Raw genomic sequence first — 12,877 nt, 5'->3', positions numbered from 1 at the left:
ACAGATCAAAGAAAGGTTAGCGTTCTAGATTATTTTCAGCGTTCTGCGATGACAAGGCACGAGTGACAAATCAAGATGACCGCAGTAGAAGGTACATGCCGGGTCAAACGAGTGTCACCGAGTGGCAACGTGGCGGCCATTGTAGAGTGGAGCTTGTTCCTCCCTTTCTATGTACGGCACATATCTATGTTCCTTTTTTAAGTAATGTAATTTGCTTAATAGTGTTCCCATATATTGTGCACTTGGTGCTATGAATGAGACGTTGGCATTCTAAGATGGCCGCCGCCGGCTCGATGTCATATCCCCGGCCCGAGTCCTTCTTCTGTGTTAGCGGCGCCTCGCCAGTGACGGCCGTGGCGCTGCTATTCGGGCCGTGCGTGCCGCCGCGTGCGGTTGCTAGGGGAGCCAGCTTCCCGCGCAGGAACCGGAAAAAGACCCGCACCGGGAGCGGCGGTACCGGGAAGAGTTGGCATCCCGGCCCCGGTGAGTGCGCGTCATTGGCGGGAGAAATGGTCCTGTTCTCTAGAGAAATCAGTCTCTGCTTGTTTTCACGTCACCTGTCCTGCCCAAGCCCAACCCCTCCCCCCCACCCACCCACCCCCCCACCGGTCCCACCCCAGGCTCAGAACGAAGGCCCCTTTCAGAAAGCTCATTCTTTGCTTTAGTTTGACTTTGTTCCCTGTTGGGATGGGTTTCTTGTCCTAACCCACTTGCACAGACGCTCACCGTCACTTACGTCCCGCACTGAAGTTCAGGAAATGCTCCTTCATAGAGCTCCTCCCTCCCAAGTTCAAGGAGCCCCCTCCAGGCAGTCCTGCATGCAGAGTGCCCCCACCCCTAAGCCAGAGCTGATCACAGTTCAGTAACTTCTTATGCCTCCACTCACCCAGGGCAAACTTCACCAGGCTGCACTGTCTGGAAGCAGCCCCCCGCCCCATCACAGAGGGATCTGCCCCCCGGCGTTCCTCATTCCGGCCCCAGCACACTGAACGAATAGCAGCAGAACCTCCACCAGAGCCTGCTGGGAACTTGGCTTGGGACCTGAGCCGGCCCCAGAGAATGTGTTGGATCGAAGCCCACCCGCCATGGTTTCCAGCCTATGATCCTACTCCTATTCGTGCTCATGGTAATGAATGAATGGCACTTTTTATAGGCGGTGTATGCAGAGTCACCCTGCTATGTTTATTTAGAGTATGGCGTATTGAACGGACGTGGCTTGTTTACCAAACACCTGAAAGATTTAATTGATGAATCACCAGAAAAGTCTTTGTTCCGGCCCCGTACTTTCGTCTTTTATCCTTACGCGTTCTTCCAGTTGTATGTAATTTTTGAGCACATGCGCATACACATGGCAGGATTGCTCAAAAGTAACTGAGCCTCAACAGTAAATACTCTGTTTTTTTGTTGCATTTTTACAGCTGTTGCTTCATACATAATTTCCAACGATTGGCAACAACTGAAAATGCCTTGAAAAAGAGTTCAGTACTCCGTGTACATTACATACCCTGCTTGCCAAATGTGATACTTTTTAGGGTGTAGAGATGCATTTGATATTCTATGCAAGTTGTCATGTCTGCACGGTGAGTCTTTTCTCTGCTGCACTTTATACTGTGTTGCAGTCCCCTGAAAACAGTAAATTTCAACAGGGGTGTGGAATTTAATAAAATATCTACTTGTCCATGGGGCAGGTTGCTTCATATTTCTACTTGTCCTGTAACAAAATTCACTTGTCCCTATTGTGCCATGTGATGTGGTGACAAATTATGGCAGCAATCTCATTATATAAGAGCTCTGATTATGCCAGGCTCATACCATAGTAGGGTTTGAATACTAGCCTTTCCCTTATATTGCCACGCTTCCGCAGATCTACATACTGGGGCTGAAGGTAGTGGTAAGCAATAGTCCAGGGTTAGAATGCCCCTTTGAGTCTGTGCAAACCTACTAACTTGCATGTTTTAAGGATTTTCACTGACTCTTCTGTAATTTTTTTCCCATACTGAGAAAGGTTGAAACTTTACTCCTGACAATGACAGATGTGAAACTTCTTCCAAGGTTGGGGAAAAAAGTGGTTGGAGCGAAAGTGAACTTGAAAATACTCATTTACGCTTGAGCAAATCTACACATGCACATTTGCTCATGCTAAAATGCAGTTCACAAATATTTTCTAGCAGTACTATTTCTTGGCCAACTTCTGTACATTTTTGTGAATTCACGAAAGTTGTATATCTGCACTTCGTGCAAGGACGTATACCATGGGTGCACTTTTGAGACTTTGTTAAATAACTGGACCCCTAATTAGGTCTGACGTTAACCGTGACCTTTTGTGTTTATTAAAAATCTGTCTCACGCTCTCTCTCTGTCTCTGTCTGTCGCTCTCTCTCTGTCTCTGTCTGTCGCTCTCTCTCTGTCTCTGTCTGTCTCTCTCTCTCGCTCTCTCGGCTGGCTACACTGTGAGTGACAGCATTCTGCTCTTTCACAAGGAGCATATCGGCACACAAAGTAGTTTTGTTCCGTGCCAGGAACTACTCTGGGAATGTGTACTTTTTGAGGCCAAATACAATTTTTGCTTTTGCCAATGTTTGTTATAATGGTGAGGGTTCGGGAGCTACCACACCAATATGGTTTTACAAAAAACATGCCAAAACAAGTCACACATAGACAAAACCAAAATGCTGACCATCAATTTAAGACCTGCTGGCTTTGCCAATGCTTGTTTATTTTTGTTTCCCACAATCCGGTTTGAATCTGGTAACACTGATTTTCCATTATGAATATATTTGGGAAATGCTAACATACATCAACACATTTTACTAAATGATATTGCATAGAAATGGTACTTAAAATTTTACAGTAGCTTAGCCAATTTTTTTTTCCTACTTGCATTTTTTTGTGAACATTTTATTTTGAAAGCAAAGACTCCTCAAGCTTGCTTTCAATCTTCTGCAAATATTAGCATCTAATCGGAGAGCATACTGGGAGCATTATACATAGCCTCATATTGCTTAAACTTTGAAAACGTGTGTACACATTTTTATACTGGAACCACTGTCAGTAGTGCAGTCCGAGCTTACAACATTTACTTAGAGCGCTCACCCTTATAATAAAGGCTTTGCATTAATGCACCATGAATACAAGTTTGAAAAGCATTAACACATAGACACAAATATTACCTTAACTGCAGACAATGCTCTTTCCCGACCCTCACTGTAAACTGGCAGCCAAAGAGCTTGTTCTGTAGGGGTTAGGGCCTACTTGTCCCAAGGACAAAATACACATTAAAACTTGTTGCCCTTGACCCCAAACAATTTGTCCTGAGCATCGGGATATAGGAATTCTACATCCCTGTTTCAACATGGTGGCATTGCACCAACCAAAAATGTACTCGTGTTTTATCATAAAACACAGCCTTTCTGTACCATTGGCTCAACAAAGTACATTTGGACTTCAGAGTTGCCCTAACTTTATGTAGCTTGCCAATTAGACACCCCGCCCCCAAGGAGTAATTCATTTGCTTGTGTTTTGTATATATTCCTTTCCTAGATGGACATATCTGCCCAAATGTAACAAAGGAAATACATTTATTTATTACCCATCGTCTTATGTCTCCGTAGAACCACAAAACTCTTAAACGCAGGTCATGCCAGCCGTGTGATGTCCATGTCCCTTTTCTCCTGTCAGTGCCCTGCCAGTGTGCCAATGCTCCCATCAGTGTAAACGCTAACTCAACATTACACTGTTAATGCACACCACCTCTCGGAATGCAAGCTCTCTACCAGTCTCAACAGCAGTCTGTCGGTACCAAATTCCTCCCAGTAGTGCTCTGGTAATGCAAAATCCTTCAATGCAGCATCTTGATAGTAAAAGTGACCCCACAGTGCGTGCTTCCTCCAGCAGAGCCATATCGCTGCTTAAAGATCCGAGCAGTGTGATAATGTCGGAAGAAATGATGCACTTATTGTTTCAGCTTACAAGTGTAAGCTATCCAGTAGAAAACATATAGAAGTTTAAAACATCATGTTGCAGGTTAGATTTGGAAAGATAATTTTATGAAAAATGTTCTACTTGCACAACATTAAAAAGGCCAAATGACAAATGTATTACAAAGCAAACACAACGAGATGATGGACGGAGCGCTGAAAGTTTTCAGACACTCGCCACCAGTCACGGATCTGGGTGGAATCCTTCATCTTTCTTTAGCTCACTTCGCCACCCCAGTTCAGACCCAGCCATATGCAAATCAGATCTGTGACAGGGGGGGGGGTCTGAAAGGTTTCTGAACTCATTCCATCCTTTGTGTTTGCAAATGTACTACAAACTCATCCATGGAATCTCTCCTCCTGAAGTGCAAAGCACATTTAGCAGTTAATTCCTTGTTCTATTTTATATCACCAGATAATAGCAATTTCATACAACATATTTAAAAACTAATAATTATTGTCTTCTAGTCATAAAGTTGCTCTTGTTCCCCCCTCATCTTCTCCTTTCTGGTGTAAATGCTGCAAACATTCCATATATAATACAAAACATATGCATTATAATACAACAATATGATTATATAACTTTATCTAATTTTGATTAGCTTCAGGTATTCAATCAAGGGTGTATAATATAATTAACTTTAGATTGTGGAAAATAGTTAAATATCAGCCAATAATTGTGAACTAAAGTTAATTTACTTGTAAAGCAACAGCCGCATGACTTTCCAGGCTGTGTAAATATAATCAGTTCACGGTCTGTTTGAATGAATATTTTCGTAGCGGCATAACTGTCTTGTATTTTTTTAAAGAGTGGGCAAAGAAATAGCCCCCTTGCTGACAAAAAGGAAGGGCATAGCAGCATAAAGGGCCAAAACAGTTTAGACACCACCGTGCATACAATTGCATATTGTGTTGCAATTTGTGTTTGGCCTGCTCCTTGTGAAAGGCTTGACCGGAAGGCATCCTAACCTAATTTTTTTTAACTGAGGCTGTCTTTGCTACTGGGAAAAGTTGAGCCAAGTATCTCTCGTAACGAGGAGTAGGTTTAACTTTCCGGAACAATGTAAAAAGCTTGCATCCCTGTTTTTTAGACTACCTTGTCCAAAACCTTTCTTTGATTATTTCCACGCTTGATGGAGCCATAGTCTCTGGGTTAGACAAAAACTTGTGGCATCTGGTGCTGGTTAAGCACCATGCCTTATGATTTAGCCAAGGCAGATTTTGTGAGTTACTGTTTTGCCATGGATCGCCTTGAGATAAGTTACAAGATTTGATTTAGTCCATATTCGATGCAAGAGTGGTTTAAACATTGCGACAACTTTGACGATATTCATGCCCAACTGATCTCTAAGGCTGTCATTGGGCTCCCTGGGCCAAGCTACAACAGACACAAAAATACATTTTCAGAAGACCCGGGGTCGTATTGCATCCCCAAAGCTCAGCCCATAAAAGCTGGTGCCTGTGCTTTGACTTGGTAGGCCTGTAACACTAGCTTTGTCAATCTTCAGTTTAACTTGCGGCAGAAACACAGCACAGCGTTAGAGTATTGAGACAGGCTGACATCGCTTTTAGTTTTCTGTTTGGCCCATGCCAATTTTGCATTAAGCCTTATTCCCAAATAGTCATAAGAATTGACCTGGTCCAGTAGCTGGTTGTAAACTTTGAATAGATTTCACAGGCTCTGTTTTGATAATATTGATTATGGTTGGTAATATAGATTGTGAGGTTCTTATGACAGAAATCCTTTTCAGACCCCACTTGTGCATAGGGAGCTCCATGCTAGCTAATAATACAGCAACATCAGCAAATAATGGGATTGGTGGATTGTGCCCCCTGGTGGTAGGGACACCTAGATTTAAGGCTAATTAGGTGCTCTCCCAACATCAAAGAAATTCCTTTCTTTAATACTCTCCCCATCTCAGCAGTTCTTAAAGCACATTTAATGCCTTTTATGAACAAGAAAAATTGGGGCATCTGCAATGAAAAACAAACTACAATTCTAATGTTGCTTTTGTGTGCGTTATTTGCTTAATTTTGTCAGTGAACTTGGAGCACATGTCATTGAACCTTATTTAGTGCCAAGTTAGCGTTAACTACGCGCACACATTGAACTCCTGTTAGATTGATGTGGGGAGGGCAGCACTGCACACAGCTTTGAGATTTCGAGTCATGCATTTTATTATCCTTCAGTAGTGGCACCATATGGCCTGAAGGTGTCCAGGACCAGGATGGTTTTGGTGCAATCTGAGACAGCACAGCTTGAGGAGGGAATGAGTGGTATGTTATGGGCTGTGTTATGAATGACTGGGGTTTCTTATGGGTGTGCTCAGTGTAGTGGAAGTTTGGTGGGTTGAAGGACAATTGAATGGAGCTGTATCTACTGTTGTGAATAGAGAAGTACATGCTATTGTTTACATTGAATGTAGCCAGGGACTTGCACTCTTTAACCATGATGACAATGAACATGTAAGTCTCTATGGGGGTAGAGTATTTTGTCATCTCACCAGTAACCTCGGATGACTCAATAGGTCCCCTGCCCCCCACACCAGATTCAAAGCAGCTCAGCCAAATACCAAATTCGAAGTAGCTAACTACCCTGCTCCTTCAGCTCCCCCACCTCCCAATTCATCATATTTTTCTCCCCCCCCCCTCCCCCCAAAACCCTTTTAAACTTGGAAAACACTAGACAATGTTTCCTTGCAGGCCCTACTATACACGAGTTAGGCAATAGCCTACATTGCAGCTCCTGCGCTTCACGCCAATTTGAATTGCTTTGAAATCCTGTTGTTCGTTATATGTGGATGTTATTTCATAGGTGGGGCTACAGTCTAGCCTTGCCCTCTGAGAAGTGTGCCTAAGCACAGGTGTCCTTAGTCTTCATATCACAGCAACCCTGCCTCAGCGTCTAAGTGGTAAGCGGTGCACCTGAGTTTGAATGTGGGAGATGAAAAGCAAGCTAGCTTTCTGGAGCTTTGCAAGATGCATTCAATAAATTACAGTTTATCAAAACACATATTGACCTCATACAGTCACCCTTTATCTTTTGCCCCCTCTGTAAGTTATAAACTTCTCTCTCATCGTCTCCCTTACAGAAAGTAAAAGGACCACAAGAGAACATAATCATTTGTAATGAGACAATGATGATTAGAACCTCTCCTCCACACCCTTCTAACAATGCCAGTAACCATAAGCCAAACATCTCCAGCCCACCCAAGAAGCCTTTCCCAATAATCTATTCCCTGAGCTTGAAACACAAGATAAATAGAGGCTTGAGATACTGCCTGCAAAGCTACCAGCCAAAAACACTAAGAAAAGTAACCCTACATGAGCTGCAAAAAACATAGTGACCACTGCAGAAGCTGCAATCTGGTTGCTGATAACAAGCAGAGACCACTCCCATAACCTCCCTTCAGTTGTCGGAGGTAACATGGTGAAAATGTCACAAAGGAATGGAAAGCGTAGGGAGTGGCTGTGCCTTAAGCATCTGGGGTAGTAGGAGGATATGTGTGATTAGCATACTGGAATACCTTTTGATTACATTTATCAAGTAGTACTAAGATGTAGGCTCACAGTGAGCCTGTCAAATAGCAGATGTTGAATGAATGACACCTCCAGTGCATCCCTGAGGCTCTTGTAGTATACCAGACTCTAGGTTGTCGCAAGTTTCAGAAAGATTACCCTCGTTGAAGTGTAGAGAAATTCCTCCGTCTCTTCCTGCTTTTTTGTTCCCTTGAAGTGCTTAATCCAAAGGTAATAGGTGGCTTCTCTCTCCTTTGTGCACTGGTTTTGGAGTTTCCCTGGCAGGAGACTCCCAATTCCACTCTACCATCTGCTAACAGCTAAGGACAAAAACGATGTCTGAAGCAGTATGGGTGGAATAAACAAAAGGCAAAAACTACTCGACCCCAGTCCCAGAGCTGCACCTGTGGAAAATGCAAACTATGCAGTTTAAATATAACTATAGGGCAGAAACTACCAGTCAGTGTGCCATGATTTCTCTAAGGGAATCTGGGGTGCCACACCAGCAAACACTGTGAAACCCTTTAGTGTGCCAAGGATGGGGAACAGGAACCTTGAGGTTCTGCAGCCTGCTGAGGGCAGATCTTCCTTGAGAGAAGGAGCTGACTGACTACTGAGAGGAGGTGCTGTAGGTGCCCTTGCATGAAGGAGGTGACTTTTAGAAGAGAACAGGACTGGGATGTGCTGAGGCTGAAAGTTGCCTGCTGCAGCCTCGGGGAAAGAACTGGACTGCCTGCCATGTGTTCTTAGATCTGGAGACCTTGGTGCTACTGTGCATGGGTCTAACATACTATGTCCCTATACTTAAAGGAGTCAGGACTCAAAGGAGATTTCCCTTTAATGGACAAAAACCCTTACCCACCAATGGTGCATGCTTTATCATAGGGTTCCTCCTCACACCACAGAGAGACTATTCCTGTGGTGTGGGCTACGACTCCCAGCCTAGTTGGGAGGAGCTCTTTTGGAAGTTTGCCCTGGCAAAAACGTGTTGGTGAAGGATGCAGTGTGTGTTAGAAAAACAAATGTGCGTGGGTTAAAACCAACTACCCTCTAGACATATATTTTTTATTTTTTATCCGTAGGGGGTATGATTAAAAAGCGAGTAATGTTCCAGGAAGGAAGAAATTCAATCCCCTTGAGGACAACGTGTGTGATAGTGGTAAAAAAATGAAATCTCCTTTGACTTCTGACTCTTAACTATAGGTACATACTATATGGACACACAAGTGCAAGATTATATGTTCCTGTAGTGCATTTTACCATTAAAGGACACTGTAAGTGATAGACGTTAGACAGGATAACATGGGCTGGTACCTGGGCAAACCAGAGGTTGTCATCTCCATTATGGCACCGCCTACATATGTCATGTTTGGTATCAAACATGCCCATTCTCCCCTGACATGAATCTCGTGTCCGGGGCGATGTGGCATGCACCCAGGTGGCTATGTCAGGGGGTGCCCCAGCTTTTCTGTGCTCTGGCTGGTAGCCTGCGCTTGCTGTTGCCAAGGCAGGATTCTGACCGCCTGTCAGGCAATATGATTACTCCTAGGAGTCAGAAACAAAGATCTGGGCAGGAAGGAGGTCACACCTCCTGCTTCCTAGTATGACTAGTGAACAGGCACATCAGGGTGTTGAGTTTCAAAGGCTTCATCGCCATTGATATGCTGACCGGGAAGACATACCCCCTCTGTACACTGAAAGAAGTGTTCTGGCATTTTTAGAAGTAGCAGTGTAGAGGGTTCTGGGTAGAAAAGGTGACCTACACTGCCGGATTTGCCGCTGGAGCAAGCAACCCATTGGCCACTTGCACCCACATCCCTAAATCTAGGTTTTAAGGGCCAGCCCTGAAACCAGAACCTCATTTCTGAACAACCTTCATCGAAGAGGACGAAGAAGAGTTCTGTGTCTGCAATTATAGGACTTTCACAAAGCAAAAGAGGGACACTCTTCCCTTGTGGCTATGCTTATGGAACTGCCTGATTGATACTCATCCTAGAATAACTCTTGGTTCCCTCAGTCAGAGGGACCCTTGTGAAAGCCTGAAGCACCCTCAGACTTCCCTGGACTAGTGGCACTAGTCCCTTGCAAATTTCAAGTTAAAACAGTGCTCTGGATCCAAAGAATCGCTGGTCATCAGGCCCTCTGTGGTATTTCCCAAATCAGATGGTGTAGTTTATGGTGGGAACTGTAGTTCTGCATTCAACAAAGTTCCAGGCAGCTACTGTGTTTCCAAGGACCATCTAATGTCTAAGTGCCTTTTTCCAAGTTTACTGCTGCCAAGGCTTTTTGGTCGCCAGTCCGGCAACAGACCCCTTCACTCATCACTGCTCCTCGAGGGAACTCCATCCGAAGGTCAACTGACATCAGCAATGTCCCCGTTGTATATCTGCATCTTGTTCACCTCTGCACTATGTAAGCGACAAAAGCAGCTTCTTGGCGACTCCTGTTCAGCACCATGGATAGCTAGGACAGCTCTGCACCTGGGCTCCACGGGACAGGTAAAATTGAACTGACGCATGTCCTGGGACCCGCATCCCCTTTACCCTGCAAGGGTACCACACAGCTCGACCTGCAAGTGACCGATTATCACTCGTGGTTTATCCCATTGACTGCAATGTAAAATGTTCACTGTATTATTTTGCACTGATTTTTATATTGCTTCTAACATCTATAACTCCAGTTATATGCTATCCGTTCGTTTTGGTGTCTAAATTAAGATAAAAATACACATTATCTTTTACGAATTGGTGCCAGATTTCTCGAGTCGTGTTAATTACTTAAAAAAAATCCAATTTGATTAGTCTTGTCACAGTATAATGCATCACGTGGTATATCATAGTAAAATGTATTTCAGAATTTACTTTGATGACCGACGCGTAATCTCTGTAGGAGTACACACAGACAGTTCTTAATACCATCTTCAAATTCAGATCTCAGCAGTGGAGTCAACCTTCTTGGATGTCTATATTTCTGTACTAATCTCTTTTACGTGTGGTGAGCCCCCCCCCTGGTTTCAGCACTCAGTAAGTGTTTAACCCCTTCCTTCACATGGGAGGGAGGTTGGTCTTGATGTTAGTGGGTGGGCATATGGCATGATCCATTGTTGGGTCCCCCCGAGCCGGGGTGGGGGGAATGGGTGGGGTTGAGGCCTGAGGCGAATATGACACATGGTTATGTTCGGTATCTTGGAACTTAACATTGCGGGATGATTTCTGTGGCTATTTTGTGACCCTTTACCATTCTTTCGGAGTCAAGTTCCGTCCTAAGTCTCTTTCCCAACTTCTATATATCACTGGTAGTGGGTCAATCATATGTGTTAACACCTTGCCAAACCAGGTGGAGGTCATTTTCCATGATGTGTAGAGTGTGCGCAAGGGAATGTTGCTTCCGTTCTTTGATTTTTCCATAGACCACCTAGCTCGGGTACCAATCTGCCATAGGCCAGGAAATGTCCCACCGGCAGGTCAGATTCCTCTTGTAGTTGACCGAAGGGTACGAGTGCTCTATCCCGAAACAATTTTCCAAGAGTACCCACACGCGGCATACAACCATATCGCTAGGCCATCTCGCCCTAAGAACTCCCGGAATGGTGTTATGGTTCTGATCCTTGTAGCCAGAGAATAGAGTACCATTCGCGTCATAACGCGTATACTCCTGCGAAAACTCTGACAGGCACACAAGCCAGATTATTGGCCGCATGGGGAGTCCCTGCCCCTGGGGGGCAGTGCCTCTCCTATCATTGTCTGTGCTCTGGCCACTGATAGTTTGCGTACCTCATTGATCTTTCTACCTGCTAACCACCTCGCCGGCCACTGCTGCTGTGCTGCTAGGTAATAATATTAAAAGTTTGGCACTCTTAGGCCTCCTGTACCCACTGTCAGTTGTAGTTTTCGCAGTGCCACACGCCTCCTCTCCTTGTTCCCTATAAACACTCCCAACATCGCATGTAAGGGAATGAAAAGTGGATCGTGAGACTGATACTGGCAGGTTAGGAAAGGAATATAGAAGCTGGAGTGAGCATCACCATCTTTGAGAGAGACTAAGGTTTTGTGGTATATGTTGACCCCTAAATATCGAAGCATGCGAGGTTCCCATCTCACCACATAGTCTCCTACTGTTATTTCCTGTGTAGGACAGTGCCAGAGTGGGAACAAATGATTTGGCCCAATTAACTCCAAGTCCCGATGCCGTCCTAAAATCCTCAAGTGTTCCTGCAATATCTGGGATCCCTGTGCGAATGTCACGTATATACAAGAGGACATCGTCCACATACATCAAGACTATGTGCTTTTCATTATCTAGTGGGATGTTCCATGTCTCTCCACCCTGATGGAGCCTTGGTGCCAAGTGCTCCATTGCCAGAGCAAATAATATCGGTGAGAGGGGACAGCCCTGCTATGTGCCTCTACTTACTAGAATCGGGGCCAAGATAAACTGACTTGTTTTCACTCTGGCAGTGGTTATTGTGTAGAAGAGCCTGGTCAGCGGTTGTAAACTCCCTGTTATGCCCATCTTAGTCAGTATGGCGAAACGTTACCCTCTATCGATGGTGTCAAATTCCTGTTCTAAGTCTAATACTTGACAGGCAGAAAATAACCACCATGTTAAGGCTTACTCCATCACTAGATAGTCTTCAGACTTTCCGTATGGTGCACCTATCTGGGATAAAGCTGTTATGGTCAGCATGTACCAGAGTGGGCATATGTTACATCAGTCTGTATGCTAATAGTTTCCTCAGGATCTTATAGTCTGTTCATGGCACTGAGAGCGGGCGGTAAGATGAGAGTTCTAACAGGTCTTTATCTGATTTAGCCTTTCAGTCTAACGGGTCTCTTTCGTAGACCGCGGGAGCCAACCCTTATAGAGAGCAGACTAGTGAGTTGTCAATTACTTATCGTCCATGTTTGTACTGTAAATGCTTAACACATGTTCCTCTAGTAAAGCCTGACTGCACTGTGCCACACTACTAGGACTGACTTAAGGCCTTATTAGTGTAAATCCAAGGACCATCTTTGAGGTCTGAGAGTACTGCATGGTGAGCCTGCTTATATTGGAAACATAAACTTCTAAAGAGGGTACAAAGACCAGGAGGGGATATCGATGCTTGCATAACTGTTCTATGTAGAGTAGGTGCTGATTGCCAAAACCTTTACTGGCTGGTGGGTCGGAGACCAAATTATTATGCACTTTACCGATAAGGTTATTCAGCAAATGGTTTTGTCTTTGGGTAGTCCCTTGTTGGGGAAGACACAACCGTTGAGGTCTCTTGGCAGTCAAATAACTTGATGATAAGGAGGATTTATGGGTGGAACATTGTTGTAAAACTTTTAATGATTTGCGAGAGGGTCCCACAGCGACTGACGAGGAGCCTGCCCCCTCAT

The 12,877-nt window shown here is 44.5% G+C and overlaps 1 protein-coding gene across 7 annotated transcripts in view; it reads left to right on the top strand.

Moving 5' to 3' along the window:
- Nucleotides 1–338: 338 nt before the first annotated feature.
- Nucleotides 339–12,877, top strand: part of TTLL4 (tubulin tyrosine ligase like 4) — a 525,559-nt gene continuing 513,020 nt past the window's right edge. For 2 of the 7 annotated variants that reach the window (XM_085650094.1, XM_085650089.1), the window contains exon 1: nt 339–483. The gene's annotated coding sequence lies outside the window, so the exon portion shown is untranslated. Of the gene's footprint in view, nt 1,127–12,877 lie in introns of all 7 variants that reach the window. The other 5 variants (XM_085650093.1, XM_085650092.1, XM_085650090.1 and 2 more) reach the window with 4 other exon arrangements.

This window comes from Triturus cristatus, chromosome 3_2 (genome assembly GCF_964204655.1).
Source record: "Triturus cristatus chromosome 3_2, aTriCri1.1, whole genome shotgun sequence".
In the NCBI taxonomy this organism is placed as follows: Eukaryota; Metazoa; Chordata; class Amphibia; order Caudata; family Salamandridae; genus Triturus; species Triturus cristatus.
This window is presented reverse-complemented; position numbering and strand designations above follow the sequence as displayed.